The 15645-nt window shown below is 35.5% G+C and overlaps 1 protein-coding gene across 1 annotated transcript in view; it reads right to left on the bottom strand.

Annotated features, from left to right (window-relative positions):
• CUNH3orf20 (chromosome unknown C3orf20 homolog) overlaps window positions 1-15645 on the bottom strand; it is an 86719-nt gene that overhangs the window by 21637 nt on the left and 49437 nt on the right. The window lies entirely within an intron of this gene.

Genomic DNA, 15645 nt, shown 5'->3' with positions numbered 1-15645 from the left:
AAACTCTTGGGCTTAAGCGATTCTCTTGCCTCAGTCTCCCAAGTAGCTGGGACTACAGGTGCCTGCCACAACGCCTAGCTATTTTTTTTTTTTTTTGGTTGTAGTTGTCATTGTTGTTTGGAGGGGCCAGGCTGGGTTCAAACTCACCAGCTCCGGTGTCTGTGGCTGGCACCTTAGCCACTGATCTACAGGCACCAAGCCATTGCTGTCTTATTTTAAGATATTGCCACAGCCATCCCAATATTCAGCAATCACCATCCTGAGCAGTCAGCAGCTATCAATATTGAGACAAGATCCTCCACCAGCATAAAGATTATAACTTGCTGAAGGCTCCCATGAGCATTGGCATTTTTAGCAATAAAGTATTTTTACATTATGGTATTTACATTATGTTTTTAGGCATTACTACCATTGCACATTTAATAGACTACAGTCTAATATAAACAACTTTTATATGCAATGGGCAATAAGAAAATTTATGTGAACTCTGTTATTGCCATGTTCACTTCATTGTAGTTGTCTGAAACAAAACCTGCAATATCTCTGTAGTATCCTGTCCTTGAAATTCCATGAAAAGTGCCATGTGAATGTACTTGAGAGTCTCAGATGGACAGCAGAGGAAGAAAGAGGAAGATCAGGAAAGAGGGAGCAAGTTAAAGAAGGGAGAAAGAAAGGAGGGAGACGAGGGGAGAAAAAGAGAAAAGAGGAGGAGAAGGAGGATAAAAAATATTTAATGACATGATGGCTGGGAATTTTTTACAAAAATGAAAGCTTCATATGAAGAAGAGCTATAATCAGGATAACACAATAAAGATCACATCTAGGTATATCATAGGAAAGACTCCAACAAAAAGAAAAGCTACTAAAGGTGGCTGAGACAACAGCCAGAAAAAAGAAGCTGCATTCCTTCAAAGGAGCAACATCATGACTGTGAGTTGACTTCTTAATAGAAATGGTAGAAGCCAGAGAACAACAGAAAGATCTGGAAAGTGCTAGAAGAAAATACTTGCAAATCATAGGAAATATTCAAAATTAAGTGAAATGAAGATAAATTCAGGCAAAAGGGGCACAAATACCTAAATCCCAGTTATGTGAAAAGACGTATCAATACAGATTTAAAATACCACAAGAAGATATTCTGAAAACTCAATTTTGACATATTTAAGATGAAAAGGATATATTTTATCATATTTAGACAAAAAGGACAAATCCCTAGAAAAAGCCAACAACTTACCAACATGGATACAGAAGGAAACAGAAATTCTAAATAGTATTATTAAAAATAAAGAACATCGAACAGAGTAAATATGTGGGCAAATATAAATGTAAACTTTATAAAAATGTTCCTAACAATATCTTATGGGGTAACTCATAATATATGTATAGAGGTAAAACACATGATGTGGAGAGAAGGGAACGCTTCTGCACTGCTGGTAGGAATGCAAGCTACCTACCAATGGCCTTTTTGGAAAGAAGTTTGGAGAACACTCAAGGAACTAAAAGTAGGCCTACTGTTCGATCCTGAAATTCCTCTACTAGGTATATACCCAGATGATCAAAAATTATTTTACGATAAAGACATCTGCACCAGAATGTTTATTGCAGCCCAATTCATAATAGCCAAGACATGGAAACAGCCCAAGTGCCCATTGACTCATAAATCAATTAACAAATTGTGGTATATGTACACCATGGAATACTATGCAGCCATAAAAAAGAAGGAGACCTCACATCTTTTATGTTTACCTGGATGGAGCTCGAACATATTCTTCTTAGTAAAGTATCTCAAGCATGGGGAAAAAAGTATCCAATGTACTCAATACTACTATGAAATCAATATATAACCACCTACATACTCATACGAATGGCAAAACATAACTGTAGTCCAGAAAGTAGAAGGGAAGAGGAGAGAGAAGGGAGGGGAGGGGGTATTTGGGTGGAGGGAAGGAATTTGGGGGAACCTCACCTAATGTGCATGATGCAATGGTACATTTCAAAACTATTAAGAAATGAGTGTAATTGTGATGGATGTGTTACTTAGTTCAATGTAAGCATTTCACTTTGTATATTGAAGCAGTACCCTGAACCCCATAAATGCATCAATATACAATGTTATGATTTAATAAAAAACAATTTAAAAAAAAGTAGTAAAACACATGACAACCATAGCACAAAAAAATGGAGAGACAGATTAAGTATTGTAAGATCATTGCATTGTGGCTAGGCACGGTGGCTCATGCCTGTAATGCTTATACTCTGGAAGGCTGAGGTGGGTGGATTGCCTGAGCTCATGAGTCCAAGACCAGCCTGGGTCAGAGCAACACCTTGTCTCTAAAAATAGCCAAGCAGTGTGGCAGGTGCCTGTAGTCCCAGCTACTCGGGAGGCTGAGGCAAGAGAATCACTTACGCCCAAGAGTTGGAGGTTGCTGTGAGCTGTGATGCCACAGCACTCTACTGAGGGCAACAAAGTGAGACTCTGTCTCAAAAAAAAAATCATTGTATCGTCTGGGAAGTGGTAGAACTGCCAAATTATAATAGTCTTTAACAATTAATCCAGAGTCCTCATTACAGTCTCTGGAGTAAAACCAGTAATGTATAAATATTCAACAATAGAAGAATCTTAGAGTAAAAAAATCAGATGATTTTGATTAATCCAAAATCGGGCAAGAAAGGAGAGAGCAAAGAATACAGCACAAATGAGTCAAATAGGAAGTAAATAGTAAGGTGGCAAATTTAAACTCAAATATTTTAGTAATCATATTAGTTGTAAAGAAATTAAGCACTCTAATTAAAAGACAAATATTAAAAGATAGCAAAGATTAAATATTGGACTTTGAAAAAAATAAACCATTCTTACAAGAAATAGACCTTAAAATAAGGGACAGAAAGGCTGAAAGTAAAAATATAGAAAAGAAATAAAAAGACATATCATGCCAAAATACAAAAGAAAAGTAAAGCTAAAGTAGATATATTGATATTAAAGAAAGTAAGATGTAAGACAAGAAGTTTTGTTGTTGTTGTTTTTTGAGACAGTCTCACTCTGTTGTCCTTGGTAGAATGCTATTATGTCATAGCTCACAGGAACCTCAAACTCTTGTGCTCAAGCGATCCCCTTGCTTCAGCCTCCTGAGTACTGGGACAGGTGTCTGCCACAACCCGGGCTAGTTTTTCTATTTTTATTAGAGTTGGGGTCTCGCTCTTGCTGGTCTCAAAATCCTGGAGCTCAAGCATTTCACCTGCCTTGGCCTCCCAGAGTACTAGGATTATAGGCTTGAGCCAACACATCTGGCCTAAGACAAGAAGTATTTCTAAAGACAGAGGGAGTTCTTCCTTGACAAAAGGGAAAATTCATAATGTTCACAATTCTAAGTTTGTACTGCCTAGTACCATTCCCTGAAAATATGTACAGCAAAAATTGACAGACATAAAAGAAGATACAGATAATTCCAAAATCATCGTAGGAGACACTAACACATTTTTATCAATAAATGGTACAAGAAGGAAAATATTTGTAAGTATATATATAATAGGATTTGAGCAAAATGAATGATAAAACATGACCTGACATTTATAAAACACTGTACAAAACAACTGCAGACTATGCATTCATTTCTATTCCACATAAAACATTCACCATAACCAACCATATGCTGGGCCATACAGCAAGTTTAAAGAAATTTCAGAGGATTTAAATCATGCAGTTTGTTCTTTGACCATAACACAAACATTAAAAAGAAAGAACTGATAGCTAGAAATCTCCCAATAGTTATAATTAAGTCACACTCTCTAAATATTCAATGGGACAAGAAAGAAGGAAATAATGGAAATTATAAAATGTTTTGAATGTAACAATAATTGCAATATGGCATATCAAACCCATGGGATACATCTATAGCTGGACTTTGAGGGAAATATACCACATTTTATGTATGTATTCAAAAAAGGGTAAAAATAGTTCCCTTTATTTTAGCATCCATCTCAAGAAGTCAGAAAAAGAATATCAAATTAAACCCAAAGAAAGTATACAGAAGGAGATAAGCATAGAAATTAATGCAAATGTATGAGAAGATCGACACAAATAAAATTTGGTGCTTTGAAAACACTAGTATATCAATACATCCTGGAGAGACTGATCAAGGAAAAAAGAAAGAGGGCACAAAAAATTAACATCAGTATTTTATACATAGGTATCACTACAGAACCAATAGTCTTTCAAAATATCACAAAAAGATATTTTGGAAAACTTTATTTCAAGATATTTTAACATTTAGAAGAAATGAATAAGTTCCCAGAAAAATCCAGCTTATCAAAATAACACCAAAATAAAGCTGAATAGCCCTATGTTTATTAAAAATAAAAAAGTTAATTAAAAACTTCCACTGAAAGAAAATTCCAAAAAGACATGACTTTACTGGTGAATACTATCAAATATTTAAGTAAGAAATAATCCAAATGTATAGCAACTCTCCCAGATAATAAAGAAGAAACATTTCCCAGCGTAAGAAGCCAGCCTGATCATAACATGACAAGAAAGTAAAAATTATTGACCAGCTTGTCTCGTAAACATACTGAGCTCCCAGATAAAATATTAGCAAACCAAATCTAGAAATATACAAAAGGAAACACATCACAACAAAACTGGGTTTATGTCAGGGATGTAAGATTGATGGAGCATTTGAAATATGTCACTATTAATATGTATATCTATATATAATATTGATATAATTCACCACAATATTAGAATAAAAAGGGAAACCACACACTCTCCTCAACAGATGCAGAAAAAACATTTGATAAAGGGTATTTTCTATTGATGGTAAAACTCCTAACAAATTAAGAACAGAAGGAAAACTTCTTTAATCCAACAAAGGGTTTCGATAAAACCTCTACACAATAATGGTAAAACACTAACATTTTTTTTCTTCCCAGATTGGAATGAGACAAGAATACCTGTTATTAGCATCTCTATTCAACATTGCACTGGAGAACCTAACCAGGGTAGTTAGGCAAGAAAAGAAACAGAAAGAAACAATATTTAGAAAAGAATAGTCTTTCAGAGAACAAGTCAGCACATATAAAAAGTCCAAAAGAATCTACTGGCAAACTATTAATTAGTGAATTGATGAAAATCATTGGATAAAAAGTCAGCATGTAGAAATCAATTTTGGCGTCCAGTTCTGATCAAGATGGAGTAAGTGCACTACGGCTTGTCTCTTACACAAATGACAACCACAAACTAGGGACACAATGGTTTTTAAAACTACCTGATTACCCTGAAAGGTAACCATTGGCAGGTAGACTGTGGGAAGCGGGAGTGAGAATTCAAAACTGGAATGATCAGTAGGCTGTGGTGAGTTTCCTGGTTTTACGTTATTTTTCTTGCGGTATCTCCGAGCATGAACCTGAGAGTGAATTGAATTTGGAGAACTGTGCAGGGCAAATGGTTAGTAAAAACTCCAAGGAAAAACCTTTGTTTTAGCCAAAGGACTTGGAAAAGAGGACCTTGTGATTCTGGGAATGGGAAGAGAATTCTCTTTTTACTTCCTCTTTTTTCCCCTCCTGGCTCTGCTCTGTGGGCAGTATCAGCAATGGCAAGAGCACATAGAAACTCTGAGAGAAAACCCATCTTTTGGATAAAGGAATTGGGGAAAAGAGTCCCTAGTGTACAGAGTGTGGGTGGAATCTCCAATATTTTTTAAAAGTCTCTTTTCTCCTGCCACTTCACTCTAAGGGCAGGCCCAGTCAGGAACTGTGTGAGAGTACCAGTGGCTACAACTCTGAGAAATCTGGGGCAAAAGAAATATCTTTCACGCCAGGTGAGGAGGCTCATGCCTATAATCCTAGCACTCTGGGAGCCCAAGGCGGGTGGATTGCTCCAACTCAGGAGTTTGAGACCAGCCTGAGCAAGAGTAAGACACTATCTCTACTAAAACTAGAAAAAACTAGTGGGGCATTGTGGCAGGCACCTGTAGTCCCAGCTACTCAGGAGGCTGAGGCAAGAGGATCGCTTGAACCTAAGAGTTTGAGGTTGCTGTGAGCTAAGCTGATACCACAGCACTCTACTCAGGGTGACAGAGTGAGACTTTGTCTAAAAATCCCCCATTAAAAAATAGAAATATCTTTCACCCAGAAGAATAAAAAGAATTGCTCCTGGGAACTGGACAGTGTGTTGGAAACCCTGCAGATGAGAGAGCAGAGAAGGGTCATCTCCCAATTCCACGTATAAACTGACATAAGTTGAGAACCCAAGTTGAGAACATGGAACATCCCCTAAAAGAGTACAGGAAAAGCTTTGAGAACTAAACTACCACATAAATCTCTGCCCAAGTTCTAGACTATCGCCTGGAGTAGCACATATGAGGGACAGACCTAAACAGCATTGTAAAGGCTTTAAAAATAAAACTGATATTTGAAGCACAAAAGGCAAGACAGAACTTGAGGTCTGAACCTAGCCAAGTTGATTGCTAAAAAACAAACAACAAACAAAAAACCCAGGGACAAAAATCAACATTCTCTAGAGGATTTTAAAAGCATCTAAAGTTGGACAACATAATATATAAAATATTCAGGATATAAACCAAAGTTACTTGGCATATCCCAAGTCAGGAAAATCTATCAAAAGGAAAAGACAGATGCCAAACCCAAAACGACTGAGATGTTGGAATAATCAAAGGCTTCAAGGTAGCTATTATAGCTATCTTCCATGAAATGAATGAATAGATAGAATCTCTCATCTGAGAAGTAGCAAATGTAAGGAAGAATCAATAGGAAGTTTCAGAACTGATATCACTACTATGAAATATAAAAATTTAGTGGATGGGCTCAATAGTAGGATGAAGACAGAGGAAAGAGTTAGTGAACTTAAAGGTAGACCAACAGAGAAGAGCAGAAAGAAAAATAATTGAAAAAAGCTAAGTAAAACCTCAATGACTTGCATTATATCCAAAGGTCTAAATTCATGCCATTACTAAAGGAGAGGATAATGATACACGTCAGTGTAGAAAATGTCTTTTGAAGAGATACTAACTAAAACATTCCCCCATTTTTTTTTTTTTTTTTTTTGAGACGGAGTCTCACTATGATGGTCTTGGTAGAATGCCATGGCGTCACAGCTCACAGCCACCTCCAACTCTTGGGCTTACACAATTCTCTTGTATCAGCCTCCACGTAGCTGGACTACAGGCACCCACCACAACACCTGGCTATTTTTTGGTTGCAGTTGTCATTGTTGTCTAGCTGGCCCCTGCCAAGTTTGAACCCTCCAACCTCAGTGCATGTGGCTGATGCTGTAACCACTGTGCCACTGACACTGAGCCAATCTTCCCAAATTTTAGTGAAAAACAGATTTACAAATTCAAGTGACACACAAACTCCAGATGGAATAAAAATAAAAGAAATCGACATCCAGAAACATCAAAATCAAGCTGCTAACATCCAAAAAGAAAGAAAAAAAAAACAGCTAAGGCAAACCAACATGGTACATATATAGGAATAATCATTCCAGTAACTGTGGCTTTCTCATCAGAAACCATGGAAATCACAAGACAGGAGAATAACATTGTAGGGTACTAAAAGAGAAAATATTTTGAATCGAAGCCCCTTAAGAAAGAAAGAGAAGAAAAAAATGAAAAAAAAAAAGAAGAAAAAGAGAGAAAGAAACCTGCCCCAAACCTAAAAAACTAAAAATACCTATAGAACCAGAATTCATAATATCCAGTGAAAATATCCTTCAGAAATTAAGGCAAAGAAATTATATATTCAGATTGAAGAAAATAAAGAGGTTTTATCACCAGCATGCCTGCTCTTTAAGAAACGCTTAAAGGAATTCTTCAAGTTGCAGGGGAATGATCCCAGAGAAAAACTTAGAACTTCAGTAATTAAGGAAGAACAGCAGAAATAATAGATATCTGAGTAAATATAATAGACTATATATTTTTTTAAATTCTTTAAAATACACATGACTGTTGAAAGCAAAGATTATAACATTGTTGAAGGGTTTCAAAATATGTAGATGTAATAACATATGCCAAATATAATGTAAGGGGAGGAGAGAGAGTTATATGGTTACAAAATTTTACATTTCCCTTGAAGTGGTAAATAGCAAACCTAAGTAGACTATAAGGTAAGGCATGTGCCATATAAATCCAAGTGCAAACATTAAAAAAATTAAAGAGCAAAAAGATTAGTCAAAAGGCCAACAGATAAATTAAAATAGAATACTAAAAAGTATTCAAACAATCCAAAAGAGGGCAAGAAAGAGGAAGGGGAAATAAAAAAGCAGAAAATACAAACAGAAAATAATAAAATGGTAGACAAACCCAACCATATCAATAATTATATTAAATATAAATGGCCTACATATATAATAAAGACTTTGTGTCACATTGAATAGAAACACAACCATTCTATATGCTGGCTATAAAAAACATTAAATATAATGATACAAGCTATTAAAAATAAAAGGATGGTCAAGTTATAAAATGCCAACATTAATTAAAACTAAGCTGTAAATGAAGTTGGTATAGTATTATCCGACAAAGTAGACCTCAGATCTAGAAAATTTACTAAGTACAGAGACATTACATAATGATAAAAGAGTTAATTAATCAAAATAATAATATGTAATGTGCTGTACCAAGCACCATAGTTCTAAGATGTATGAATGAAAAAACTGACAGAGGCTGGGGGCAATGGCTTATTCCTATAATCCTAGCACTACAGGAGGCTGAGGTGGTAGGATCACTTGAGGTCAGGAGTTCAAAGTCACCTTGACCACGAGTAAGACCATGTCTCTACTAAAAATAGAAAAACTATCCAGGTATCATGGTATGTGCCTGTTGTCCCAGCTACTCAGGAAGCTGAGGCAGGAGGACTGCTATAGTCTAGGAATTTGAAGTTACAGTGAGCTACAGTGATGCAACTGTACTCTACCTGGGACAATAGAAAGAGACTCTATCTCAAAAAACAAAACAAACGAGCAAACAAAACCCCCTTAAAAAACACACAAACAAAATTATAGAACTTGAAAGAAAACAGACAGATTCACAATCATACTAGAAGACATTAACATTCCTTTCTCAGGAGTGTTCTTCAAAAGAACAAGAGAAAATCAGTTAATGACATAGAAGACGTTAACAACAGTATCCACCAACTTGGTGTTATTGATGTTTGTCAAAATATCCACTTAATGAGACAGAATATACATTCTTTTCAAGTGCACATGTAGCATACACAAAGATAGAACATATTCTGAAGTCATTAAACAAACCTTAGCAAATTTCAAATATCATATTAAACAAGTTCTCAGACTCTACCAAAAGTAAACTAAAAATCAGTGACAGAAGGGTATCTGGAAAGTCCCCAAATATTTGGAAATTAAACACCAGACTTCTAAATAACTCATGAGTTGGAGATGAAATCATAGAAAAATAAGGAAATATTTTAAACTGAATAAAAATGAAAATCCGACATATTAAAATCTGTGGGATGCAAGTAAACCAGTGCTTATAGGGAAATTTGCAGAACTAAGTGCTTATATATTAGAAAATCAGGCCTCAAACTAATAATCTAGAAAAGAGTAAATTAAATACAAAACAAGCAAAAGGAGTATAAAAATTATAATATCCTGGCTCAGCACCCATAGCATAGTAGTTATGGCACTAGCCACATACACTGAGGCTGATGGGTTTGAACCTGGCCTGGGCCAGCTAAACAACAATGACAACTGCAATAGAAAATAGCCAGGCGTTGTGGTGGGCGCCTGTAGTCCCAGCTACTTGGGAGGCTGAGGCAAGAGAATCGTGTAAGTCTAAGAGTTGGAGGTTGCCGTGAGCTGTGATGCCATGGCACACTACTGAGGGGGACATAGTGAGACTCTGTCTCAAAAAAAATATATATATATCAATGAGAGATAGAAAATGGAAAAACAATAGAGAAAAATCTATGAAACTAAAAGCTGACTCTTTGAAAAGATCAATAAAATTGATAACACTGTATCAGAATGACCAAGAATTAAGAAAAAAAAGAGAAGAAACAAATTATCAATGTCAGGAATAAAAGTGACAATATAAAAAAAAAAGTGGAAATATCACTAAAGAGCCTATAAGCATTAAAAAGATAATGTGGGAAAACTACAAACAACTCCAGATGAAATAGACCAATTTAAAGACACAAAAAACAGATCACCAGAATCATCCAGTATTTATTAAACTAAATTTGCTTTTATTTATTTATTTTTTGAGACAGAGTCTCACTTTGTTGCTCTTGTTAGAGTTCTGCGGCATCATAGCTCACAGCAACCTCTAACTCTTGGGCTCCAGTGATTCTCTTGCCTCAATCTCCCAAGTAGCTGGGACTATAGGCACCTGCCACAATGCCTGGCTATTTTTAGATACGGGGTCTCGCTCTTGCTCTGAGTGGTCTTGAACCAGTGAGCTCAGGCAATCCACCCATCTTGGCCTCTCAGAGGGCTGAACCAATGCATGTGGCCCATAAAGTAAATTTGCTTTTAAAAGATTTCCTCCAAAGGAAAATCTAGTTAAAATGGTTTTTTCTGGTGAATCTTACCAAAACAAACAAACAACCCACAACCTAACAACAACAAACAATTTAATAGAAAATACAAGAGGAGGAAATATCTCCTAACTCATTTTATTAAGTCAGCATTACATTGATAAGCCAGAAAAAAATTACAAAAAAAAGAAAACTATAGACCAATAACCCTTTTATAGAGGGTGATATAGCATAGATGTAAAAATCCTCAACAAAATATTAGCAAATTAAATTCCAGCAATACAGAAAAAGAATAATACATTATGATCAAGTGGATTTTATTCCAGGAAGACAAGGCTGGTTCAATGTTTGAAATCCATGTCATTTACGATAATAACAAACTAGAGTCTACAAAGAGGCCTACACTATTATGGCCCACTTATTTTTTACAAAGGTACAAAGATAATTTAATGGAGAAAAGGATATCTTTTTTAAAAAAAATGCTGCTGAACCAATTGTAAATCCATTTATGAAATGAACTTCAACCCATACATTATATATTATGCAAAAATTAACTCAAAGTGGATCATAGACCTAAATATAAAACATAAACTATAATAACCTTTTAGAAGAAAACATAAGAGAAAAATTTTGAGACCTGGGTTAGACCAAGGTTTCTCCATGTTGGAACAATTGACCTTTGCACTATGTAATTATTTGTTATAGAGAGCTGTTTTGTGCATTGTAAGATGATTAGCCACATATCTGGCCTCTACTCATTAGATGGTAGTACCGCTCCCTCCCTGTCATGATAATCAAAAATATCTCCAGACATTGTTGAATGTTCCCTGTGGGGCAAAAGTACCTCTGGTTGAGAACCACTGGGTTAGATAATATGTTTTTAGACATGAGACCAAATCAGAATCCAGAAAAAATGTATAAATTAGACTTCATCCAAATAAATTTTTCTCTGCAAATACATTGTTAAGAGAATAAAAATATTTCAAGTCACAAATCTGATAAAGGACTTATATTCAGAATAAAGAATGCTCAAAATTTAATAATAAGAAAAAACCAAATTTAAAAATGCACAAAAGATTTGGATAGACACTTAAATGAAAAAAAAAATGAATGGTAAATAAGCCCATGAAAACATGGTCAACATTATTAATTATTAGGGAGATGCAAATTAAAATAATAATGGGGTATCATTACTTATCTGTTAGAATGGCAAAAGAGTACTAAAACAGAAACAATACAACCAAACTCTGACAATACTAACAATATTAAGGAAGACTGGGAGCAACTGGAACTCTCATACATCGTTGGTGGGAAAGTGTAATGGTATAGTTTAGCTACTTGGGAAAGTAATTTGGCAATTTCTTAAGTTAAACATGCACTTTCTATATAACCAAGCAATCTAGCTCTTAGGTATTTACCCAAACAAAATGAAAACTTATGCTCACATAAAAACCTGCTCATGAATATTTATAGCAGTTTTATTTATAAGCACCCCAAACTGAAAATAATCCAATTACCAAAAAATAGGTAAATTTTGCCTATCATGCCATGTGTTGTTTGCAGAAAAAAGTTCATGACAAATGCATGGAGTTGTGGAACCATAACAACAGCCCAAGGCTATTATCTTTAGAAAAACTTGCTTATAAGGTTGGACTTTGGCTAGCGTCTTGGAACTTGGCACTTGAACCATTCCCCACTTATGCCTAGACTGTGCAATGATTGATGTGGAACAGCTGCTTTCCTTCTTGCACTCTGGAATTTTGGTAGTTGCTAGGCAGAAAATGCCTATGTGACTAGCAATGAGTGGTAGTGTTCAGGTGTCCTGAGACAGAATACTACTCGGCAGTATAGCAATGTGGATGACTCTTGCGTGTATTATGCTATGTTAAAGAAGCTAGATTCAAAAGGCTATATACAGCATAATTCCATTTATATGACATTTTGGAAAATGCAAAACTATAGCTACATAGAACAAATTGGTGGATGTCAGAGATTTAGAGTGAAAGAAAGGCTTGAGTAGCATAGGGAATTTCTTTCTTTTGGCACAGAGGGTGGGGTGGTGGTAGTGATGAAATTGCTCTGCATCTTGGCAGTGGTGATGGTTCCAGAACTCTATGAATTTGGCAAAACTCAGACTTTTACACCAAAGAGAGTAAAGTTTATTATATATAAATTAAAAATAAATTTAAATTGAAACAAAATCAATTGCCTTTCTACATATTAGCAACAAATAGAAAAACTATATTAAAAACATAATTTATAATAGCACCAAAACTATTAAATACCCTAGAATCAATCTAATGAGAGACATAAGACTGAAAAACACAAAATATCATGAAGATTAGAGGACTAAAATAAGTAAAAGGATGTACCATGTTCATGGACTAAAATACTTCAACATGACAAAACATTAACAAACCAAATGGGATCCCAGGACATTTTTTACATATTGACAGGCTGATTTTAAATGTACATAACAATGTAAAGGACCAATAACAGCAAAACAATTTAGAAGAACCAAGTTTGAGCACTTATTGTGTTGTATATCAACGAGTACTATAGGTAATTAAGATTTTTTTATATTGGTAAAAGGTGGAACAATTAGGGAGAGTCATAGGGAGTCCAGAAATAGTCCCTCAATTTGTGACAAAGTTTGCACAAAACTGCTGAGGAAAAATTACAATCTTCAATAGTTAGTGCTGGATCAATTAGATACACATGTAAAAAAAATTAAACTTGCCTCCTACTTCACATTATATACAAAAATCGTTTTCAAGAGGAAGATAAATATAAATGCAAAAGGTAAGATAAAAAGCTACTAGAAAACAACTTTGGAAAATATTATACTGTTTGAGTAGGGAAAGTTCTTACACAGGATATAAAAAGGTCTAATTATAAACAAAAAGATTGAAAATTTAACATTATATTTAGTTACTTCAGTTCATTGGTAGACACCACTATCAGAGAAAACGTAAGAGAATAATTTGCAATACTGACCAAAAGTACCCACAATGTGTAGCAAATTCCTAAAAATCAACCAAGGAAAGAAAAACTTAGTAGAAAAATGGACAAGAAAACTGAGCAAACACTTACCAAAAAAACAAAAAACAAAAAAACAAAAAAACCCAACACAGTAGTCTCTTGTTATTCACAGTTTTGCTTTCCATGGTTTCAGTTATCCATGGTCCAAAATTATTAAATGGAAAATTCCAGAAATAAACAATTCATACGTTTTAAATTGCATGCCATTCTGAGTAGCATAATGAAGTCTTATACAATCCTGCTCTATCCCATCAGGGACATGAATCATCCCGTTGTCCAGTGTATCCACCACCCTCCTGTCAATCATTGATAGCATCTGCTCCTGATTTCCAACCAGTGACATCATCATGGCTCAGTGATCAAGGATCACAGGAAACAGATGCTCCTTCTGTGACTTACGATCACAAGGCTGATTGTAACCTAATGTTATGTCACACTGCCTACATCATTCACCTCACTTCATCTCATATCATTGTAAGAAGAATGCTAAGTATTACAAAATAAGATATTTGAAGAGAGAGATCACATTTACATAACTTTTACTATAGTATAGTGCTATAATTTTTTTTTTGAGACAGTCTCACTTTGTTGCCCTCAGTAGAGTACTGTGTCATCATGGCTCACAGCAACCTCAAACTCCTGGGCTTAAGCGATTCTCTTGCCTCAGCCTCCCGAGTAGCTGGGACTACAAGCACCCACCACAATGCCTGGCTATTTTTTGAGGTTGTCATTGTTGTTTGGCAGGCCTGGGCAAGGTTCGAACCTTCCAGCCTCAGTGTATGTGGCTGGCGCCATAACCACTGTGCTACAGGCATTGTTAGTTATTGCTGTTAATCTCTTGTTGTGCCTAACTTCATGATTAAGCTTTATCATAGATTATATATGTATATAGAAGAAACAGTAGATAAATGGTTTGGTACAATTTATAGATTCAGGCAACCACTGGGAGTCTTGGAAAGTATGAGAGGGATGAGAGGGATTATTGTATTCAAAATGCTCTGTGAACAACTGAGAAGGTACTGTAGCCATAAGGGAAATGCAAAAAAAAATTTCATCACTAAGACAATACATTTCATCATTATAGGATGGCTATAATTAAAATGATTGATAATATCAAGCATCCGTGAGGCAGTGAATGACTGGAACTCTCATACACACTGCTGGGGGTGATCAACTTTCCTGGTTGATATAACCATTTGCAGAAAATGGACAGTCTGTTCTAGAAGCTGAATGTGTACATATTCAACAACAGCAATTTCACATCCAGACATATGCCAATCAGAAATAAGGACACAGCTAATAGCACAGTTTTTCATTACCAAAACTATAAACAACCAAAATATGAATCAATATTAGAATACACATCTGGTAAGTTCATATAATAGAGTATTATAGAGCAATGAAAAAGAACAAACTATTGTTACATGATGTGCCAACACGGATAAATCTCACCCTCTAAATATGGAACCCAAGAAGCCAGATGCCAAAGAAGAAATATCAAATAGATCCATTTTAATAAAGTTCTTCAAAAAACAATAAAAACTAATCTATGGTGTTAGAACCCTTCCATCTGGGGAGGAGGGTAGGTAGGAATAGTGATCGGGATGGGACAAGAGAGGGCTCCTAAGGAGCTGGTAACGTTCTATTTCTTGACGTGGTAGTTACAGGCTATGTCCATTTTGTGATATTCTTTGAGCTATACACTTAGGATTTGCTCATTTTTCTGCATGCATTTTATATTTTTTAAAGTTGAAATGCAAAATAAAGAACTCCTTATACTTTTTCAAAGACAAAAATAATCTATTAGATGATATCACTTTCTTAAAGTTACAGAACGGCTTTCGTATCACATTGTCAGGGCAGTTTGCATCCTGCCTGCCTCAGTCCTCAGTTCATATCACTATTCCTTCCTCATGAGACTCTGGCCTCACTGGCCTCCTTCCTGTCCCTCACACGTACCAAACTTGCTCTTGCCTCCTTGCCTTTGGACTTGCTATGCTGTCTGCTTAATGTTCCTTCTCCACATCTCCTTTGGCCGCCTGTCTCTCTTCCTTCACATGTCCTTGGAACAGCCTATCCCATCCTACCTCC

The sequence above is a fragment of the Otolemur garnettii genome, unplaced genomic scaffold (assembly GCF_000181295.1).
Source record: "Otolemur garnettii isolate 467f Iridium unplaced genomic scaffold, OtoGar3 scaffold00101, whole genome shotgun sequence".
In the NCBI taxonomy this organism is placed as follows: Eukaryota; Metazoa; Chordata; class Mammalia; order Primates; family Galagidae; genus Otolemur; species Otolemur garnettii.
The sequence above is the reverse complement of the archived record's forward strand: the minus strand, read 5'-3'. Positions and strand labels throughout refer to the sequence as shown.